Consider the following 21,466-nt stretch of genomic DNA (forward strand, 5'->3'; position numbering starts at 1 on the left):
ATGTTGTGTACTCAGGCAGCACCGCAGTAAAAATTATAGCAGCAGATTAGATCCTCTGTGCGATGTATCAAGGCATCCACTGACCTACTTTCACAGAACTGCCGACAATTAGTTACTGAAGCCTTACACAGAGTCACATTTACATGGCAACTGTGAAACACATTGGTTCAAATGGATTTGAACCAATTTATTTCAGAGCAGTGGGGAGTCCCTACTGTAGCTTGTTCAACAGGGCTGATTGATTGCTTTGTACACACCCAAATCTCTGTTAACAACTCCTGAAGAAGTGGTGGTAGCAGAGGTAGACAAGTAAGAACAACAAAAATGTGAAGAGAGAACAGCTTTCTCATGCAAAGAGGTGCCATCAGAGGGCAGTCAGCTGCTCTCAGTCACTCACCCTTAATTCCAGGGTCACTCTAGCAGCAATGGCATTGAAGGTCAACTTGAGTGGACAAGACTTAGTTGTAATTACATGGACAAATGAACTTGCAGCAATTATAAATGGGTTCTTTGAATCCCTATAAACTGAAAAAAGAATGAGGCGTACTTGTGGCACCTTAGAGACTAACCAATTTATTTGAGCATAAGCTTTTGTGAACTATGGAGTGGAAAATACAGTGGGGAGATTTATATACATAGAGAACATGAAACAATAGGTGTTACCGTACACACCATAACGAGAGTGATCAGGTAAGGTGAGCTATTACCAGCAGGAGATGGGGAGAGTGGGGGGGGGGCTTTTGTAGTGATAATCAAGGTGGGCCATTTCCAGCAGTTGACAAGAACGTCTGGGGGGAGGGGTAAACATGGAGAAATAGTTTTCCTTTGTGTAATGACCCATCCACTCCCAGTCTCTATTCAAGCCTAAGTTAATTGTATCCAGTTTGCAAATTAATTCCAATTCAGCAGTCTCTCACTGGAGTCTGTTTTTGAAGTTTTTTTGTTGAAGAATTGCCACTTTTAGCTCTGTAATCGAGTGACCAAAGAGATTGAAGTGTTCTCCGACTGGTTTTTGAATGTTATAATTCTTGACATCAGATTTGTGTCCATTTATTCTTTTACGTAGAGACTGTTCAGTTTGTCCAATGTACACAGCAGAGGGGCATTGCTGGCACATGATGGCATATATCACATTGGTAGATGTGCAGATGAATGAGCCTCTGATAGTGTGGCTGATGTGATTAGGCCCTATGATGGTGTCCCCTGAATAGATATGTGGACACAGTTGGCAACGGGCTTTGTTGCAAGGATAGGTTCCTGGGTTAGTGGTTCTGTTGTGTGGTGTGTGGTTGCTGGTGAGTATTTGCTTCAGACTCGGGGGCTGTCTATAAGCAAGGACTGGCCTGTCTCCCAAGATCTGTAAGAGTGATGGGTCGTCCTTCAGGATAGGTTGTAGATCCTTGATAATGCGTTGGAGAGGTTTTAGTTGGGGGCTGAAAGTGACGGCTAGTGGCGTTCTGTTATTTTATTTTGTTGGGCCTGTCCTGTAGTAGGTGACTTCTGGGTACTCTTCTGGCTCTGTCAATCTGTTTCTTCACTTCAGCAGGTGGGTACCGTAGTTGTAAGAATGCTTGATAGAGATCTTGTAGGTGTTTGCCTCTGTCTGACGGGTTGGAGCAAATGCGGTTGTATCGAAGAGCTTGGCTGTAGACAATGGATCGTGTGGTGTGGTCAGGGTGAAAGCTGGAGGCATGTAGATAGGCATAGCGGTCAGTAGGTTTCCAGTATAAGGTGGTGTCTACGTGACCATCGCTTATTAGCACTGTAGTGTCCAGGAAGTGGATCTCTTGTGTGGACTGGGCCAGGCTGAGGTTGATGGTGGGATGGAAATTGTTGAAATCATGGTGGAATTCCTCAAGGGCTTCTTTTCCATGGGTCCAGATGATGAAAATGTCATCAGTGTAGCGCAAGTAGAGTAGGGGCATTAGGGGACAAGAGCTGAGGAAGCGTTGTTCTAAGTCAGCGGTAAAAATCTTGGCATCCTGTGGGACCATGCGGGTACCCATGGCAGTGCCGCTGATTTGAAGGTATACATTGTCCCCAAATGTGAAATAGTTATGGGTGAGGACAAAGTCACAAAGTTCAGCCACCAGGTTTGCCGTGACATTATCGGGGATAGTGTTCCTGACGGCTTGTAGTCCATCTTTGTGTGAAATGTTGGTGTAGAGAGCTTCTACATCCATAGTGGCCAGGATGGTGTTTTCAGGAAGATCACCGATGGATTGTAGTTTCCTCAGGAAGTCAGTGGTGTCTCGAAGATAGCTGGGAGTGCTGGTAGCGTAGGACCTGAGGAGGGAGTCCACATAGCCAGACAATCCTGCTGTCAGGGTGCCAATGCCTGAGATGATGGAGCGTCCAGGATTTCCAGGTTTATGGATCTTGGTTAGCAGATAGAATATCCCAGGTCGGGGTTCCAGGGGTGTGTCTGTGCGGATTTGTTCTTGTGCTTTTTCAGGGAGTTTCTTGAGCAAATGCTGTAGATGCTATAGCAAATGCTATAAACTGAGTGAGCATGGATCATTCCTTTTTGCTTTTGGTTGCATCATGAAACTGGAAACCTATTAAGACTCAGAACCAAACTACCTGTGGTCATTACCTCCCCCAACCCCTCACAATACCTAATCTGTGATCCACCGAAACAAATTTCTACTCCAGAATTACATTTCAGGTATATTTTTTCATATGCATGTTTAAATCTCCTCCTTCCATTAAACTGTCTGGCAGCTGTATGGAAGATCATGAACTATAAACATAAGGACAAGCAATTAGCACTACGATCAAATGGAGCAGACAAACATTCATTGGCCCAGGGGATTAAAAAGCTTATCAATGATTGCGAGTTATCTGTTCTTTGAAGCTTGATTGAACTTGTTGTGACCCATGATGGCTAACTATTAAATTTTTCCACAAGGCGGTCCTGGGATATTTTTCTATGATCTATCAAGGACTTCCTGCAAGATTCTGGGGCAGGGGGATGAGTGCCTACACATGCAAATATGAGTGTGTGTCAGCTCATTCGAGGATGGAGTTAGGTGTCTCAGTATGAGACCCCAGCATGGGAGAAGGTGATGACTGCTTGGTATCCTCCTCCATCGGGGTGGCCAACCTGTGGCTCCGGAGCCACACGCGGCTCTTCAGAAATTAATCTGCGGCTCCTTGTCTAGGCACCGACTCCGGGGCTGGAGTTACAGGCGCCAACTTTCCCATGTGTTGGGTGGTGCTCACTGCTCAACCCCTGCCCCCACTCCACCCCTTCCGGCTCCCTCCCCTGAGCCCGCCGTGCCCTCGCTCCTACCCCTCCTCCATACCACGAAACAGCTGATCGGGAGGTGCGGGGAAGGAGGGGGAGGCACTGATCGGCCGGGCTCCCAGTGGACGGGAGGCGCTGGGAGCAGGGCCGGGGAGCTGGATGAGGGGGCTGCTGACGTATTACTGTGGCTCTTTGGCCATGTACGTTGGTAAATTCTGGCTCCTTCTCAGGCTCAGGTTGGCCACCCCTGCCCTAGAGTAAGCAAAAGGTGGGGGAACGCATTCAGTGAAGGCGTGCATTAGGTTAAGGGCTGAAACTGGAGCTAGCATCCTTTGAGAGACCCTGCCTCTACTCTCACTCTTGATTGACACAAGCACGTAGGTAACGCCAATTAATCGTTCAAATGAAGCCCTACGTGGCGTGATTTTGGTGTCTACATCCAAGAGACAGTGGCACACAGTTTCCACTTTGAAATGCTATTCCTGTCAACAGCAGCAACTTCAAAGGCCATGTCACATTCGTGTCATACTTTGAAGCTCTGCTGTCTATGTCCCTAACAACTAGCGTTACAGAAACGTTATTCCCTGTGGCACCAAATACACCGAGATGGCTCACGTCTTTGAGCTCACAGCTGGCCTGTGAAGAATATCTCGTTTATCTTCTGGCTGCTGCTGCTGCGCAACAGTGGTACAGTAAATGGCGGAAACAATAAGGGACTTAGATCAAGGAAACAAAGTGGAAATTATTACCTAATTTTATGTGATAGGAGTCCACTGCCCAGCTGCCTCTATTTAATCATGTGATTTTAAAATTGCTATGCAAGCCTTTTTAATAATATCCCACAATAAAAATATAGGATTTAGCATTAAAAAAGGAAGCATATCCTTTCATAACAAATGAATGGCCCTTTTTAATTCAGCACTGTCACTATGTGCTTGATGGAACAATATTTTGGATGCAGCACTGATTTACAATGATAGACTTGTGTCACCAGGACAGGACTTTTCTCCCCCGAAGCAAGGATATGATTCAGTGAGTAATTGTTTTGTGTTGCTATAGCAGAAAGGTTTGATAGGTCTATTAGTCTCACAGTATAAGGTCATGAGGAGTTTATAAACAAAGACAACCTATTACTCAGGGAGGGATGTACAATGAAAACAAAAGGAAGGGCTTGAGCATGTCACCAGGCCTGTTACAAGGTGGATATTTACAAGTGTTGGGCGATTTTCTTTCACTGAGTTTCATTGCCAGATTTTTTATATATTTCAGATTCTTGCACTGAGAACACAGATAATCTTCTAACATTAAATTTTCTATACAATAGCGTTACAATACCAGGCTACTGACGAAGGCTGGCATCTGAACACTGCAGTCCTTGTATTTTGTTGTAGTTTAAAGGACAAATAAATAAAGATGTAGCAAACCAAATAAAGGTTCCCTTTCTCTCCATTCAGTAAGAATTCTTCCTTTCTGGAACTTTTAAACTCCGAAACACCTACCATCCATCATCTTTAACCATGGAGATTCTGAGTCCTCCTGCCCAGTTTCACTGATGAAAATGAAGATATCCTAGTAAAGGACCTGGCAAGGAACAACTTTTCAAAAGTTTTGAGAAGTAGCATCAGGGCGATTCAACCTATGTGAGATGGAAATTAGAGTCTAATTATAACAACGTGAAGGACATTTCTCTAATTTCTAGCTGGCATGGAATCAAAGAATTCATAATAAAAAAATAACCTTTGGTCTTATCAGGGTAACAGAATGGGAAATAGTGCATGAGGTTTCTAATGATGGAATAGACTAGAACTCCTCTGAAGTCACTTCATAAAAGTTAGAAATGGAAAAGTCCTACTAGGTCATCTACTCCATCTTCCAGTCATATCAGGATGGTTCTACCATGCATTCTGAGGCTGACTTGATGCAGGGGGAGGGGAGAGCAAACTATCTGCTCTGCACGCCAAAGAAATGCGGACTCTAGGGGACAAAATGTTTCTTATTTATGGGATGGGCGTAAAAACGATGGAAGTGTGTGTGTGTAAATTTTCACCACTTCACTCCTCACAATTCTTGAGTCTCCAGAGTTTTATTTTTTGCAATATTTTAAGGGCCTCAGGCTATCTTTCACTGAATAGTTCACAAAATCCACATCTAACTTGAAACCCTCCGATTTTAAACTTTTTGGGCATTCAGAATTTTGTACAGCAGTGCCCTGGGAGCCACCTGAGGCAGTTTTGATATATAGGGAAAAGACAGGAAGGGTTAAAATGACACAGACAAACTTACATTTATAATACTCTCTCTCACACACGCACACAGTTACGAAGGGACAAAAACTTTGAAGGACACAAGCACTCTCGCTCCACCTCCAGAAGCTTTATAGATTCATAGATTCCAAGACCAGACCATTGTGATCATCTGGTCTGACCTCTGCATAACACAGGCCAGAACACTTCCTTGCAGAAGCTGCAAGTGAGGACAGCAGCTGGTAGATATTTCCAGCGAGTAGGATACAGCAGAGGTCCAGATCACAGTCTCCCATCTCTGTAAGAATGCTCTCACATAGAACAACTAGAGTCTGGAGATGCAAGAGACCCAGATGACAGGAATTCTGAACACTCAATACAAGCAGGTTTCAGAGTAGCAGCCGTGTTAGTCTGTATTCGCAAAAAGAAAAGGAGGACTTGTGGCACCTTAGAGACTAACCAATTTATTAGAGCATAAGCTTTCGTGAGCTACAGCTCACTTCCTCAGATGCAGAGACTCTCCCCCAACCAGAGACTTTACTGTCCTGCACTTGGCAATGCAAGTGGCTCAGGAGTCCAGAGGCAGTCACTGAAAGCATCTGCTCCACTACATTTCCAATAGCAGGTTCCTCCTTTGGCCCCGTTCTGGTCCTACCACTGCAAGCTCCTTTTCCCCTACAACTTTCAGATGGTCTTGCATACTCTGCTGCCGAGGTATGCTAAAGATGTAAGGTTCAGCCAAAAAATCTGACATTTTTTAGCTGATGAATATCTTTGGCTTCTGTAAAGGCGTTTTCTTCCCTATGAAGGAACTCAAACATAAAGGAATGACAAATGCCCTTACTGTACATTCCAATATTGAGAACAGTCCTCCTACACAGAAACTCTTAATTCACTAAATCACATAAGAAACGCTATTGTTCTTTACAATGCTTCTACCCAGGATCCTTTTTCCAGGTATTTGACTTCACACTGCAGTCAATTAAAAGGACATTGCCAAGGATGCTGGCACTCCCCAAACAGTGGTCTCAGTTTCATATTTAAGCCCATACTTTATACAGAGCAGATGAAGGTTTTTAAAATAGAATATGCATGGTACCAATAAACTCAGGCACAGAATCTATCTTTAATATGCTGTCACTTAGATACCAAAGTAAAGGCTCCTCAGGAAAAGAGACGGGATAGACAGAGATGTCAGTAGAATACCCTGTGCATGTCCTAGTTTTAGAATTTGATGCACTTCCGTCTCGCAAAATCTATTTGCCTCAGTTTGTCCTGGGGGGGGGAGAGAGGGGGCAGGGATTATGGGTAAGGAAAACATCATTCAATTTTCACCACCATCTTCCTCACCAATTTAAGAAACAGTGTTAGCTGAGAAACGTACAGTCCAACAGCGTATGCCTGATACTTACATGAACATCTCACGTAAACCCGTGCTTTCCACAAACCAGCCATTTAGTATCTGGGTCCCCACAAATGCCCATGTTCAAAAGAGCTAGGCCCAGGGTACTGCAGAGAGCCGGGATTTGCTTTTCTGAAGAGCTGAAGCTGCCACCGTGAGAGAGAAAGCTGGTGCTGGATCAAAGGTGCCAGCCAGAGAGACAGAATGGCCTGTGGTTGAGAGCAGAGAGGCATCAAAGGCGGAAGAGACACAGCCAGCATGTATGTAACCAACACCCCACAGGACTCATCTACCCTCCACTCCATACAACCTCATTGTCAGCGTATCTCTGGAGTAATGGGCAGGGGGAACACAGTCCTCCTTCCAGCCACCAAAAGCCAATCCCAAAATCCACTCCAGGCTGTTTATGGAGATCAGATAACCCAATCGAAGGACGGGAAGAAATCAATAGATTAATCTGACAACTTCAAGGAACTCTACACCCATCCACCAGCTTCACACCCCCAAGCTATCACCTCCGTCCCCCAAATGCACCCCCAAGCAACTACACTCCCAGCCTGTCGTGCCCTCCCAGAATTGCACCCCAAGCTGGAAGAATTAATTGCAGGGAAGGTTTATGGCCCCAAAGGATAAAAAAAAACCTACCCTCATTAAAGGGCGACATTTGACTGGTATTACCCTCACCACTAATCAACATCTGTATTGTTGTATGCCTTGCACAAGGGGACCCTACTCCACAACTGGGATCTCTGGGGACTATCACAATACAAAGAAATATTATTTGTCTATCTATTTCACCATTAGCAAGAGAATACAAAGATGACATCATCATGAAGATAAGAACTTATGATGAGGCTAGCATCATGACAAGTCAAAAGCTTCTATAAGAGATGATCCCACACAATTCTCTCTCTCATAATATGACCCAGGAAGACCAATAACCTATTTCAGCATCTGAGAAAGGACCTTCTGGAGGAATTTGTCCTTTTAGCCTAAAAAAAAAAAAAAAACTCAACAGACTTCATACCTGCGTTATTGCTCTCTGGGCATGAAACCTAAACACACAGCCTTCCTTTGCTGAGTTCTTACTCAGACAACAAGATGTAAATCTTTAGTATATACTGCAGTCAAGAATACATACCATGATGGGCTTTGATTAAGGTATTCTGTTGTTTCCAACTCAAACAACTAACAGCCTGTAACGTTCTCCACATGTCTACCTTAGAATATTTTAATATATTAATACAAAATGGATTTTCTTTTTAAATCCCTTGTCAGAAGTAAGAGCATTACAATGAAACAAGGAAGTGTAATTGGCAATAATGCTTCAACACACTCATCTCTAAACTCTGCTAACTTCCACAAAAGGCCTTCCGAAAATGTATCCATCTAAGATGATATCATTACCTTAGTTTTCAATACTTTTACTGTGGTTGTACACATTTCCCCCCCAACTCCCCCAACAGACTTGGAAAGCTTGTTATCTGTAACACTAAATGAAAGACTAAACCTCAAAGTGATTTTTCTGTGTGTGAAATTAAAGCGTGTAACAGCATGCTGGGCTCCAGCCTACACAAGTGATCTTGGCTATGCTTCTCATTAATAAAAACCAGACCCATTTTGGCAGATGAATCTGGAAGCTGTCCTTGCGCAGCAGTCAAAAAGCTCTCTCAATGAAGATTTAAACAGAGAAAAAAAAAATCAAATGACAGATTTGTTTCTTAGACAACCAAGCCAATGCAGAAAAGTCTTGTATTCACACTTTCAGAAATGATCATCTCTTAGTAGTTAACGACTCCAAGCCTGATTCTGCTCCAACATTTCCACTGACATGAATCACTGCAGAATCAGCCCCTTCACTATTGGTTGGTTCAAATCCAGCTCCTGAATACCTGGTTCAAGTCTCCTATGTCCTCTCAAGTATCTATTTCTGGCAACATATAAAATAATAGACTAAAACAATCAATTTATCATCAAAGCATCACACTGCTGTTTGATCATCCCCCCCCCCCCCCCCACCCACCACCACCACATTAATCACATTTTTGTTTCATGCAAGGCAAAGCTGCTGTAACATACCCAATTAAACAGGAACAGAGGGCAAACAGTAGATTTCCTAGTGCCTGCCTCAAAACAGCAATAGAGCTAATGATTTTATACAAAATGATAGCGCAGGCTCTCTACAAATGAAATTGAAAAACAATCCAGCTATTCAGGACCATTTTGCAATCAGAGCATCAAGCCATACTATACAAGATCAGCAACCCATGCGCGGTCTCAATGACATGTGGTGGAAACTACGGTCCAGTTAAACATCATATTAGTCGGACTTCAGAATCTAGATTTGGGGAAACAAAATATTAGCAGCAAAGTAGTTTAGAAGCTAGGGTTCTGGGAATCTGGATGACACTGGATAACTAAAATCATGGTTAAATTTTTACATGGTCTTAAGAATAGTAAGAAAAGTGAAATTCAGCCCTGAGAGCACAAGATCTATCCTACACTTACATCCCCCTTAAACCCAGAAAGTAGATCTGAAGAGGTGTGTAGACATGCATGCTAACCTTTTGCACCAGAAGCCTCTCACTTAGCATGTACAAAGAATCTCACAGTGGAGGCAATTCAAAGACTAGAAAAACTGAAAATCTCTGTTTCACATGATTTTCAAAACTCAAGTCAAGCCTTCCATACCCAGCCTTACAGCTATACCCATTGCCAATGATTTGTCAGACACACCTGGAATAGTCTCAGATGCAGACAGAGCTTCGGTCAGCAAAGCCATTCTTTAGATCTTACATTTGTAGCAGACCACACTGAATCTTAAAAGCTGGAATAAAAATCCTGGACTGTTGCTATGCACAGATTTGATAGACTTCAAAAAGTTACTGGAGTGGGACAAACCGTGTGAAATGCTTTTATCAGGAAGTAAGGTGAGCAGCAATCCAGTGGCTCAAAAAAAGAAAAGAAAAAAAAAAAGCAGCTCTCATTTAATTAGCTCTTTGCCAAGTGTCAGCAAGGCTGTAGGAAATGTCCAGTGGTGGTTCCTCATTTGTGATCCCAACAGCTATAGTTCCATTCCTGACAAAAACAGCTCATTATCCAGCAGAGATGAACCCTCCTCAGGAGAGAGGTGTTTCTGCCGCCGTTAATAGCATCAGTTCAATACGACAGCTCCCACTGCCTGCTTCTAGCAGAGTACATCTGATATGTGAAGGTGATATAGGAAGCTTGTGCACTGGGATAGAGCTGGCCGCACATCCAGGCTAGAAACAGTGATATAGATTGGTTTCTAACAATGCAACAGAACTAGTTTTATCTGCAGACAGAAGTCAAACCTAAGAACAAATCCCAGTTTTTTTTTTGTTTTGTTTTTTTAAAGGGGATGGACAGTGGAAAACAGTAGAAGACAGGAACTGTGTCTATGGCCCAAATTAGTATTTATGAAGCCCTAGGGAACGATACCCACTGCTGAACAATCCTTGACAATCCTTTAGCCCGGGCTCCCAGACGCTTCCAGAGAGCACACTGTTTGCACTAAGATCGGAATGCACTAGATTGTGCCAAGCTGGCAAGTTTTTCCTAAAGGAGAGCCTCCAGAAGAGTTTTAGTCCCCTCACCATCATCCTTTGCAATTTCTCCCATCAAACCCTAAAGTACACTTACATTTATTTATAAAATATTACACTATCCATCACAACCTTTGATCAAAGAGTGGCAAGAATTTGCCCCTGGCCCCATCTAAAAATGGTTATCATCACTCTCTGACATCTCCTCGTGGATTTCTAGCTATCAGCTCAACTGCTAAAGTAGAGCTCTTAATATTTCTCACAAGGCATTCCCCCACACACACACAGCTCCTTTCACAGTTACCACGGACAGCACCATCATCCTGCCCGCAGACCTCTCTCTAACCCTGCATGTGAGGACCATGCAGGGGCTTCCAGGTGAAGGTGGTTGGGGCTCAGCAGAGGGGTCTGGATGTGGAGATCTCAGCAGGGGGGTCTGTGTGCTGGGGGAGTGGGGCTTGGTGGGGTGGGAGTCTGGGTGCAGCTAGTTGGCGGTCAGTGGTGTGGGGGTGTGGATGTGGAAGCTCAGGGTGGGGGTGGGGCATCAGAGTGGGGGTTTGAGTGCAGGGAGCTCAATGAGGGGTGGTCTAGATGCAGGGGTGGAAGTCCAGAGGCAAGGGGTCTGGGTGCTGGTGGGTTCCAGATGAAGAGGTTGAGGTTCAGTGCGGTGGGGTTCGGGTATGGAGGGCTAGGAGGGTTCTGGATGTACCAGGTGAGGCTTGGCAGGGGTATCTGGGTATGGGAGGTCCGGATGCACGGGGTCTGGGTGGATGGGAGAGCAGCTCCCCGTACAGTGACCCCTCCCCCCACACAACTGTGGAGCTATGGGGACAGGAAGCAGGGGAGGATGCTGAGCTCCCTGCAGCTGGAGGAGGTTTCTGGGGGTGGGTCTGACACAGACCCAGCCACTGCTTGCAGGGGAAGAGGATGTTCCATCCTCTCCTGCTTCCAGCCCAGCCGGGACTAGCAGCTGAAACCAGTTCAGGGTGGGGTGTCCCCAGCCCCACGGTGATTTACCACTCTGCCGGCTGCTCCAGGTGCCTGAAATGATGTACCTGCACTGCTAGGGAGCGGTGTGTGACTGCTCTTGCAGCTTCCCTTTGCTTCCCTGTCAGAAAGTCATTTTTCTGCGGGGAAGCAATGAAATCTGCAGGGGACATGAATTCTGTGCACGTGCAGTGCCGCAGAATTCCCCCAGGAGTAGTATTATCTACACCATGCCTGACAGGTGTTTGTCTGTCTAACCTGTTCTTAAAAACCTCCAATGACAGAGATTCCACAACCTTCGGTTTTTCCTGTATTTCTGCATTCAGTGATAGGGGGGAGCTAAGAAAGCATCTCTCACTGCACACACATAAATTTTACTCTCGTAATCGTAAGTACTTTGTCAACTCTTCCATAATTAAAAAAAAAATTAAGGGACTCTCCAAAACATACAAGGCCAGATCTTCACCTGGTGTGAACTGGCAGATCCACTGAGATCAAATGAACTACAGTGATTTTTACCAGCAAAGGATATGGTCTGTAGTGCAATAATGCAGGCTGCTCATTTTTTATACTTCAAATAATTCAACTGAATCTTAAAAACAAAAACAAAAACAACCACAGATTATTCCATGTGTGTGCAGTGAAGCTTCAGTCACTAAAGGCAGCATCCTGCGGCTCCGATTCACTCAGCACTCTGTTGGCTCCCGTGGGAGCTTCGCGGAAGTATATCACCTACGATTTGGCACCAGTCTTTTTGGTTTCAACTCTCTGCACCGCCATCGCAGTGGCCCATTAGCCTGCACAGTGAGGCAGTGCATTTTGATCAGGAAGTGAAATAAAGGAGAACGTCTTTAGAGACTAGCTTTGAAAACAGAAACAATTCAACCTGTAAAGGTTGCCTTGGGGTGCCCCTACCATGATGCTAATCTGGGTGACATGGACCTTGCTGCTGGAGCTCTCTGGTGCCCAGCCATGTCTACTAAGCAATCCACTCTCCCTCACCTGAGTGATACAAGCGCTACGAGGAGTAATGCAGCTGCCATGAAGCAGGTGGGCACAGAGTTACCTCGCTTGGACCACCATGAGGGATCCCTACTACCTAGGCTGGCACTAGGAAAGGCCTTATCTTATCTAAGGCTTTATCTACCCAGTCATTTTGCCCTGATTCCAGCCGTCGGCAGCCAATCACTAGGTTAGCTGCACTGGTGCAAACAGCAGCTTAGCCTGTCTACAGTAAGTGTATGTGCCGGAACAACTTCCCTGGCTGCTGGTCAATAGGGACCGTAATCAAGGCAAATCCCCAGCATACTTAGGGCCACAGCACAGTGTTAACAGTACAGTTAAAAAACACTGACTGTCACATATTCAAAGGAGTAACCACAATGCAGTGTGTTGATGATGTGTCCTCCATAAATGGACTGGCAAAACAGCACATTGTCATTTCACATCCTAAAGTTTATTCTAGACTGACAATACCAGGTGCTAAGAATTCATCCCTGTACCCTGCACTGCTCCCATTTTCAATATTTGTGTAAACATTTAGACTGCCCAATCTGACACACCCCATCGCCTCCAGGGACAGAGAGTCACCAGCATGAATGCAATGCATCAAAGATGCACATTTCAAAACCTTCACATTGTTAGCGGAACTGACATGGCTTATTGTTCGTGCTCAGTTGATGATGCATGCCAGCGTGCTTTGAGGTTGCATCAAAGGGAAGCAGGGAAGCATCAAAGTGTACAAAATTTAGATACACTTCCACTGTCTCTAAGCTTCCTTGAAACACCATCACATAGCCTGGGGGAGGTGTGTCTGAAAAGGCAGTGGTACGCTGAGTAATACAGAAGCAATCTTTTTCATCTTCTCATCCAATACTCTAAAATGCCACCACATTCCAGCTTTATAAATGTGCTGGAATCACTGCGCTCTACAAGATCTCTCCATGGCAGATCTTGCAGTCACATGGAATATCTTTGGGGACCATACTGTATTAAACCTATGAATGGTTTACATACAATGGTGTTCTACTCCATGGATGAGGGTTACTACAGCTCCTGTAGGAATGAAAAAACTGCGGGTAGTGATTAAGGTGAATCACTGAGACTAAACGACTCTAGGGAGGTACTGCCACCGGGATGATTCGTGTATACGGGTTCAAGCTGGGTTTTGAGACTCGGAGACAATGAAAGGGCTTTTGGTGAGGATGAACTCGAACTGACTCATGGCCTGCTTTCGGATCCAGCAAACAGATAGGACCTTCTGTCCAAGGTGGGGCCCCAGCCCTAGCCTAAGGGTCGGAATGATTTTGACTAAATAGTACCCCATAAGACTGATGGGTGACCTCTGGTAAGGAACTTGTGTGTAGGAACTTTTATTGTTTTTACGTTTTCTCGGTAATGCTCTTGCCTTAAGAATAAATGTGCTTACTTAGAAACGTGCTTGCTGGCAGTATACTGTTCGTGGCCCTTGGAGAGGAAGCAAAGCCACTGGCCTTTAGGCAGACTTGCTTGCAAGGGATAGCATAGTGTAAGGCACAGAGCTGTGTAGCCTTAAAACCCCCAGGTCAGAAGGGAGTGGGACAAGGGTCCCTACCCAGAAACAGGTGACAGCAAGGACCTGAGACCTGACTGGAAACTTCTTTAGTGGATCACAGAAGGGAGGATACAGGTGCAGTAACTTCAGCTGTGATACTTGCAATATGAGATTCACAAACATACACATACGTACAGGAAACTTGTAATGGTCACGCAGGATTTGCTGATTAGATGGGATGTGTCACTGAGATTTTCAAAGGTTTTCTTATTATTCAGGGATCAGCTATTCTGCTCTCTGGTCTAGTATCAGTGCTTGGGAAAAGGTAATGACCCTCAATGCTTTAAATTCACTGAAAAGCAGGAGCCTCACCTTTCAAAGGATATAAATCATTGGATTCCAGCTAGCTCTCCCAAAACTCAATGAAATTATATCAGAAACCAAGAGAGAAAAAGTCAAGACTGACATCAGAACAGTGATTTTGAGCCTGATCCTGGGTAGTCAATTGAATTCTTTCAGCTGATTACTAATAGGGGCTGGCCCAGGCCCACCAAGGTTTCATACCTTAAGATCTGCCAGAGCTAAAAACAAAGGGCCAAATTATTTGCTGGTGTAAATTGGTGCAGCCTCATTGCATAAAGTTGCACCAGTTTATACTAGGCAGAAACTTTTGCCCAAATACTTCGTCCTATTTGGAAGCTGAGATTCCCACTGGTTCCTAAAACATCCAACCATTATTAGTGCCTGGGATTTATTATCATGATTTTTTGCATTAGTCCCAAATTGAGCAAATCGCAAACTTTAGATCAGATTAATTTTAAATCCCTGATAAAGTGTCATATAGTTAAAATGTATAGTCCTCTCTAAAAAACAATGAAAAATATCAAACTTAAAACAGCCTTTACTGCATAAGCATCTACCATTAAATTTTCGAACAAGAGCAGACATTTTCAGAACCACCTGTCCCATCATTATGCAAGGTAGCCTGTTTCCTCTTGTTTTTTCCTACCCCCCCACAGATGTTCTGGTTTAACTTGGATTTAAACTTGAAGAGTGGTCAGTTTGGATGAGCTATTACCAGCAGGAGAGTGAGTTTGTGTGTGTATGGGGGTGGGGGGGATGTAAGAAAACCTGGATTTGTGCAGGAAATAGCCCAGCTTGATTGTCATGCACATTGTGTAAAGAGTTGTCACTTTGGATGGGCTATCACCAGCAGGAGAGTGAATTTGTGTGGGGGGGTGGAGGGTGAGAAAACCTGGATTTGTGCTGGAAATGGCCCACCTGATGATCACTTTAGATAAGCTATTATCAGCAGGACAGTGGGGTGGGAGGAGGTATTGGTTCATATTCTCTGTGTATATATAAAGTCTGCTGCAGTTTCCACGATATGCATCTGATGAAGTGAGCTGTAGCTCACGAAAGCTTATGCTCTAATAAATTGGTTAGTCTCTAAGGTGCCACAAGTCCTCCTTTTCTTTCTGTCCCATCAGAATCAGTGACAGGGAGATAGGTTATTAGCTGCATATAGTTTTGCAAAGTTATGGGGTTAAATGCCAAAAGTTGCTGCGTATTCATTCTGAATACAAAAATTCAACCACTTTCAATTATATTGTAAATCAAAGTTTGTCAAACAATGCCTAAATGCCTAATGCCTAAAGTAATATGGTGTCAGAACCTTCTAGTGAAGCATCAGTATAGCCTGTCAATGACTGTTTTGACAATCACACATTAAGCATTTCTTAATGCTTAACTCAGGCCTACTTGGACTTCTTGCTCTTTCAGGTTCTAGTTGCTGATGGTCCACAATGTAAGAGGACTCAAACAGAAATGCACTTCCTCCGGCAGTCAAAGAAAAATTAATTCAGATGGTGATGGTAACACACAAGCTTTTAGGCAAAGATAATTCCCATTTCAAGTGTATCTACTGGATTTAAAGAAATCAGATGAAGGGGCCTGAACTTCCCACACATGAAATAAAGTACTCCTGGGGAAATTTTGCACCCCCGTGCATCCGTAGAATTCATGTCCCCACGCATACTTCTTTGCTTCCCTGCAGAAAATGACAAGGAAGCAAAGGGAGGCCACTGGGGGGTGGGGCCTGGGGACGCCCAGGGGCGTTGTTTGCAGGGAGCACTACCCCCAAAACAGAGGCAAGGCATGTGGAGCACACAGGATCACATACCACTGCTCTCCCCCACCCTGCATTTCTGTGAGCGCAGAGCTGCCCAGCTGAAGGAGGATGATGCTCAACTCGCTGAGTCTGCATCTGGACACTGCCTCCTGGGTCCTAGTGCCGGTCGTGCTACCATCCTGTGTGCCGAGAGTCATCCTGTTTTCTGCATAACAATGAGTGCCCGTGGTGGGGAAGGGCAAGAGGGGGCAAAGGAAAAGTGGGTGGGGTGGTGGGAAGATGCAGTGGGAGGGGGATACAGGAGTGAGGGGAGGGGAATAGGGGCAGGGGACGGTGGGGAGAGGATGGAGCAGTGGGGGAGAGGAAGAGAAGGGGATAGGGGAATCGGGAGCCCGGCATGCGGCACCCACAAGTTAGCAGCAGCTGGGGCTCCCCCATTAAGCAGGCCCACTGAACCCCCACCATGACAAGCCCTGCCCCAACGAGCCCCAGCCAGCTACACCTAAACCCTCATGCCAAGCTCCCTACACCTAGACCCCCTGCTGAGCCCCAACCACCTTCATCTGGACCCCCCCCCCCAGAGTTCAATTGCCCCTGCACCCAGAACTCCCCAACAAGCCCCTGTGCATCCAGATCCCGCACTGAGCCGCCCACACCCAGACTGCCCCACAGAGAACCCCTTCACCCCACCCCTGGATCCCCCCACACTGAGCCCCTCCACACTTGTATCCTGCAGAGCTGAGCCTCCCTGCCCATATCTGGTGCACCTGGCGTGCATGGGTGGGGCCCTGGGGTGTTTCTGGGGCAGGCCCAGCACTTGTGCTGTGTCAGGGTCAGTTGCAACCTCACTGCAGAGTCCCTGTCCCGGGACGGGGGGACTACAGGGTGATCTCCCACCTCCATGCAGCCAGTGGCCTGTGCTCCCCACTGCCATGCTGGAGTGTCCACATGTATTTATTGACAAATAAAATTTGCAGAATTTTAAAATATTGTGCACAGAATTTTAATTTCTTTGGCGCAGAATTCCCTCAGGAGTAATAAAGGCAGAAGTAGATGGCTTGGAAAGTAATCTTCCCCTAAAAAACTTCAATGCCAGATGTGTGTCCCAGAGGTTTTATCAATGCACATTAGTCCCCAATATATTTCTTCCATAGTCATCAAAACAGTTCAATTAAATATCAGTATCTTCTCAGATTAGCTCAGCATAGAGTTACCATTTACCGATAAATCAGGATTAAAGTCACTTCAAAGTAACAAAAGAATGCATTACGATTTCAAAGAAGAATGACAAGACAGACAACAACAAAATAACCTTATGCAGCATATAACAAGCTTTCAGTTAAGTATGTGCTATACTGATTTTTAAGGGCAATTAGGCAAGTTTTTATTTAGTTATAATTGGGTTTTGTTGATGCACAGAGAACATTTGGAGATGTATCAGCTCACGAGAAAGAGAGGACAAGGTCCCATCACATGTTATAGATATATAAAGGCATCTCCATATACAGAACCTTCCTCTTTCTGAGGGTCAGGCACAACCATCTGCGCCACTGCGTACAATACGCTCTCTTCTCTCCATCAAGCAACTTTCAATGCACCCCCTTTATAACTTGTCTTATAAAGGATCTGTGCATGTGCATTGTATCAACATACACCATGGTTCACTAATGCACTATAGGTATAAGGAAAGCAAACATTGTCTAACCGTAAACACCTGAACCAAAAAGAAACACCGATTGCCTGAAAGCTTGTAGGATTTATCTCTTGCTCTATTCTGATGTACTGAGATTTTCTAAATCACCAAGGAAGTTACACGCCTGCATTCCTGTACCAGAGCAGACTCACTCCTACCTCCCCTGTAGCCCACAAAATGCTGGGAGACCATCTTCTAGTACAACACCTCATGCAATTTGTTTACAGTGTTCTTTTCCACTGCCTTTATACACTATGTAGCCTCATCTCACCAGTAACACAGAGCCATCAGCTCCTAAGGCAAGGAAGGGAGCACTCCCTCATGGCTCTGGCTCTAAAACCCAACCTCCCCTCACTCCTTTGCACTGCCTTCCTGAGTCCTTTGCACTGAGTTAGTTAGCTCCTGAGTTAGTTAGCCTTTTAACTCTCTCCAGCCCATCCCAATCTATCAGCTGTCCCGCTCCCCTTGAAAGTCAGAGAACCTAACTGCTCTTTGGGCCTTTGACAAATCTCTCCCCATTTTATCAGCCCTACACATTGTAACACTGAGTTTTTGTTGGCAAAACAAGAAAATTGTCATGGTAACATTTTCTCCCAAAACAATTTTTTTTAACAAAGGAAGTGTTTGCAAACAACATAGAAATTAATAGCAGTTGCGAATGGAATACATTAATACTAACAAATCCATGATTCTTAAGACTGAACAGTAAAAATTGCTGGAAGCTACAAATAGCAAGTGTGAATAAAGTCAAACTCTTTTTATATTCCACGGTGAGCATTTTTAAGAACTTAAGACAAAACCCATTTTCCAATGGCAAACAGATCTGCTCTAATCAAAGAGTTTAGAAATGAAGCTGTTTTTATAATGTATTTCTGACAGATGATTCTCCTTTACTACCCCAATCTTGATTCTACTGAGCCAAAATGACACCTCTTATCTCTCTGAAGTCAGTATAATTTTGCCTCTACTAGCACTCAAAATAAAGCTCTTTCTAAGCAAGGCGGCTAGAAATATGGGACCAGATATTCATTTGGTGTAAAGCAGGGTAGCTCCATTGAAGTTAATGGAACTATACCAGTTTACACCAACTGAATATATAGGGTCCTTTACAGAACATGCTCCTCTAGTGCAGGACATGTGAGCACATTTCTATGCTTACCTGTATATCACATCACAGAAGAAGCATGCCTGCTAGCATGCTTATCTAGTTCAGTAAGCTATTCGTGGCTGACCTACACTGCCCAAATACGGCTCAGAACTGCTCATTTTTCCTTTCAATGAGACACCACGTAGGTGCTGATTTAGTGGTTCATTTATCAAACCTTGCCCAATACTAAGCAATTCATTTGATTTAATCTGGACAATTCAATTTGAACCCTTCCCCCCAGCCTATGAAAAAAATCTGAGATGCCATCCCATGTGAATGGGTGTGTTTTCAACAGCTGACTTAACAGAAGACACCTGACTGAAGGGTGTGAGGTGCTTCATAGCCATATGATTATAGTATTTGAGCTTTTTTTTTACCTTTTAGATCTTAATTTCATTTGTAAATTCAAAATAAAGGCACTTCAGGGGTCATTCTTACTGCTACAGATTCAGGAGTATCTGCTAGAATAGCAGTTGCACTTTCAGAAAAGTCACCAAAAAATTATTAAGTGTCATATCAATGCAACCAACAAGCTCCTGAAGTTCTGTGGTTCATGATTCAAAGTTCATTATTCTCCCTAGACCTACTGGATACGTTTTTGGGATAGGCGGGGGGGGGGGGGGGGGAACGACACACATTACATTTATAAGACACCAATCTGCAATCTTCTATTGTTCCATCTAAATGGTGTCTCAGCAGCCCTGAACTTCATATCATCCTTGCAAAAACAATTAAAGTGATTCAACAGGGAGTTTGCTGTTTCGCAGCACAGCTTCAGGACAATGACATCTGGACAGCACACAGTACAGCACAAGTCAATGGGAAGGGAAAGCCTACATCTCCTTGTCCATTCAAGAGACTGCATAAAAGCAGTGGCAGGTGTCAATCAGGAACCCTTCCCCCCCCCCCCCCCCCGCGGAAGAAGGCAGAATGATCAGTTGCCAAAACACCACCTGTTGGTCACAGCCAAGCCACCCAGAACCATTACTTCATCCTTCCAAGAGCTGTGCCGGGGCTGGAATAACCAGAGCCCTGCGTCCCTTGCTGTGTGTCAAGGTACAAGAGTCTTCCCAATGGCAGCGACCTCAGCCCCACCCCGACTCATATCACCTGCTGCCAACTCTCTGTCTCTCTCCGACACTCACACACACCCTTTTAATCGTCAGCCGGCATGACCTGCCTTTAATGGGTTCCACTCTGCAGCCTACTTCTCTCCTGCACGGTTTCCACTGATCGCTAGCAGAGTACGCCCTGTGCTCTGCACCAGGGGCTCTCAGCCTCTCCAGGCGACCGTCCCCCTTTCAGGCGTCTGATTTGTCCTGCGCGCCCCCAAGTTTCACCTCCTTTAAAAGACGACTTGCTTACAAAATCCGACATAAAAGGACCAAAGTGCCACCCCCACACTAGGACTGGACCATTGTGGACTTTCTCATCTTCACCTCGGAATTGCGAAATGCATGGCTGTGTTTGCACTTCAGTCTGGACCAGAGAGAGCGCTAGAAAGAAGTCACTGCCTGGAGGGAATCTGTAGGTCGCCTGCTGTAAAGCCAGGCAGACACCCAGAGGAGCGGGTGTCCCCGCTGGAAGGTCCCCGGGGCAGAGCCCCTGCCCCAGACCGGTACTGGCCGAGCCCCCCGCACCGGGGCCACGCCTGAGGGGCGCCCAGGGGAAGCCTGCGAGGCAGGGCGCCTGGCCGCGCCGCCCGGGGAAGCGCTGCGGGGAGGAACCCCGCTCTGCTCCGCGGGCGCGCCCGGGGAAGCGGCTCCGCTGCCGAGCCCACCCGCCGGGAGCGACTCTGCCCACGAGCCTCCCTCCAGGCAGCACCCTCGGGCGCGGAGCCTCCTTCTCCCGGGGGAGCTGCAGCAGCTCGCCGGGGGGGGGCGCCCGTGGGGCGGCGGCAAAGCCAACGCCGGGCGGGCACAAACTTCCCGGAGCGCCCAAGCCAGGCGGCCGGCCGGCCGGCCCGGGGAGCCGCCCGCCCCGCCACCCGCGGGCCCCGCGCGGTACTCACCCCGGGGACCGGCCCCGCTCGGCGGGACGCCCAGGCTCACGCGCTCGGGCCGGCGACCGCAGCTAAGTCCATGGGGACGGAGCGGGAGAGACGCAGCCAGCGCCGGTAGGAGAGCATGCCGGGGCTGCTCCCGCGCCGCGAGCCGGGGCAGGCGCCTAGAGCCCGAGCATCCTTCCCGGGGCGCCCAGGCGGCCGGCTCCTACTTGCGTTCCGGCCGGCGGGGCGCGGGGCTCAGCCCGAGCCGGTCGCTCTGGGGTGCACGCATGGGGTGGGGCCGGGGTTCCCGCTCTCTCCTGGCCACTGAGCCCCCCCCCCCCCTTCCTCCTCCTCCTCCTCCTCCTCCTGCTCCTGCTCCTCCTGCTGCTGCTCTCTGCCCGCCTGGGGCGCTGGCTTGCCGGGCTCCTGGCTAACACTGGGAGGGAAGGCGCTGGGCTGGCTGCAAGCAGCAGCAGCGCCCACGTGCTGCGCGCCTGTGTGTGTGTGTGTGTGTGTGTGTACCCGCC

The 21,466-nt window shown here is 46.4% G+C and overlaps 1 protein-coding gene across 1 annotated transcript in view; it reads right to left on the reverse strand.

Annotated features, from left to right (window-relative positions):
- The window catches only part of SGCD (sarcoglycan delta), a 513,449-nt gene extending 492,202 nt beyond the window's left edge, over positions 1–21,247 (reverse strand). Inside the window, exon 1 of the mRNA XM_084635702.1 lies at positions 20,964–21,247. The gene's annotated coding sequence lies outside the window, so the exon portion shown is untranslated. The remainder of the gene's footprint in view (positions 1–20,963) is intronic.
- Positions 21,248–21,466: the final 219 nt, after the last annotated feature.

The sequence above is a fragment of the Lepidochelys olivacea genome (genome assembly GCF_965140295.1).
Source record: "Lepidochelys olivacea isolate rLepOli2 genome assembly, chromosome: 8".
Classification (NCBI taxonomy): Eukaryota; Metazoa; Chordata; order Testudines; family Cheloniidae; genus Lepidochelys; species Lepidochelys olivacea.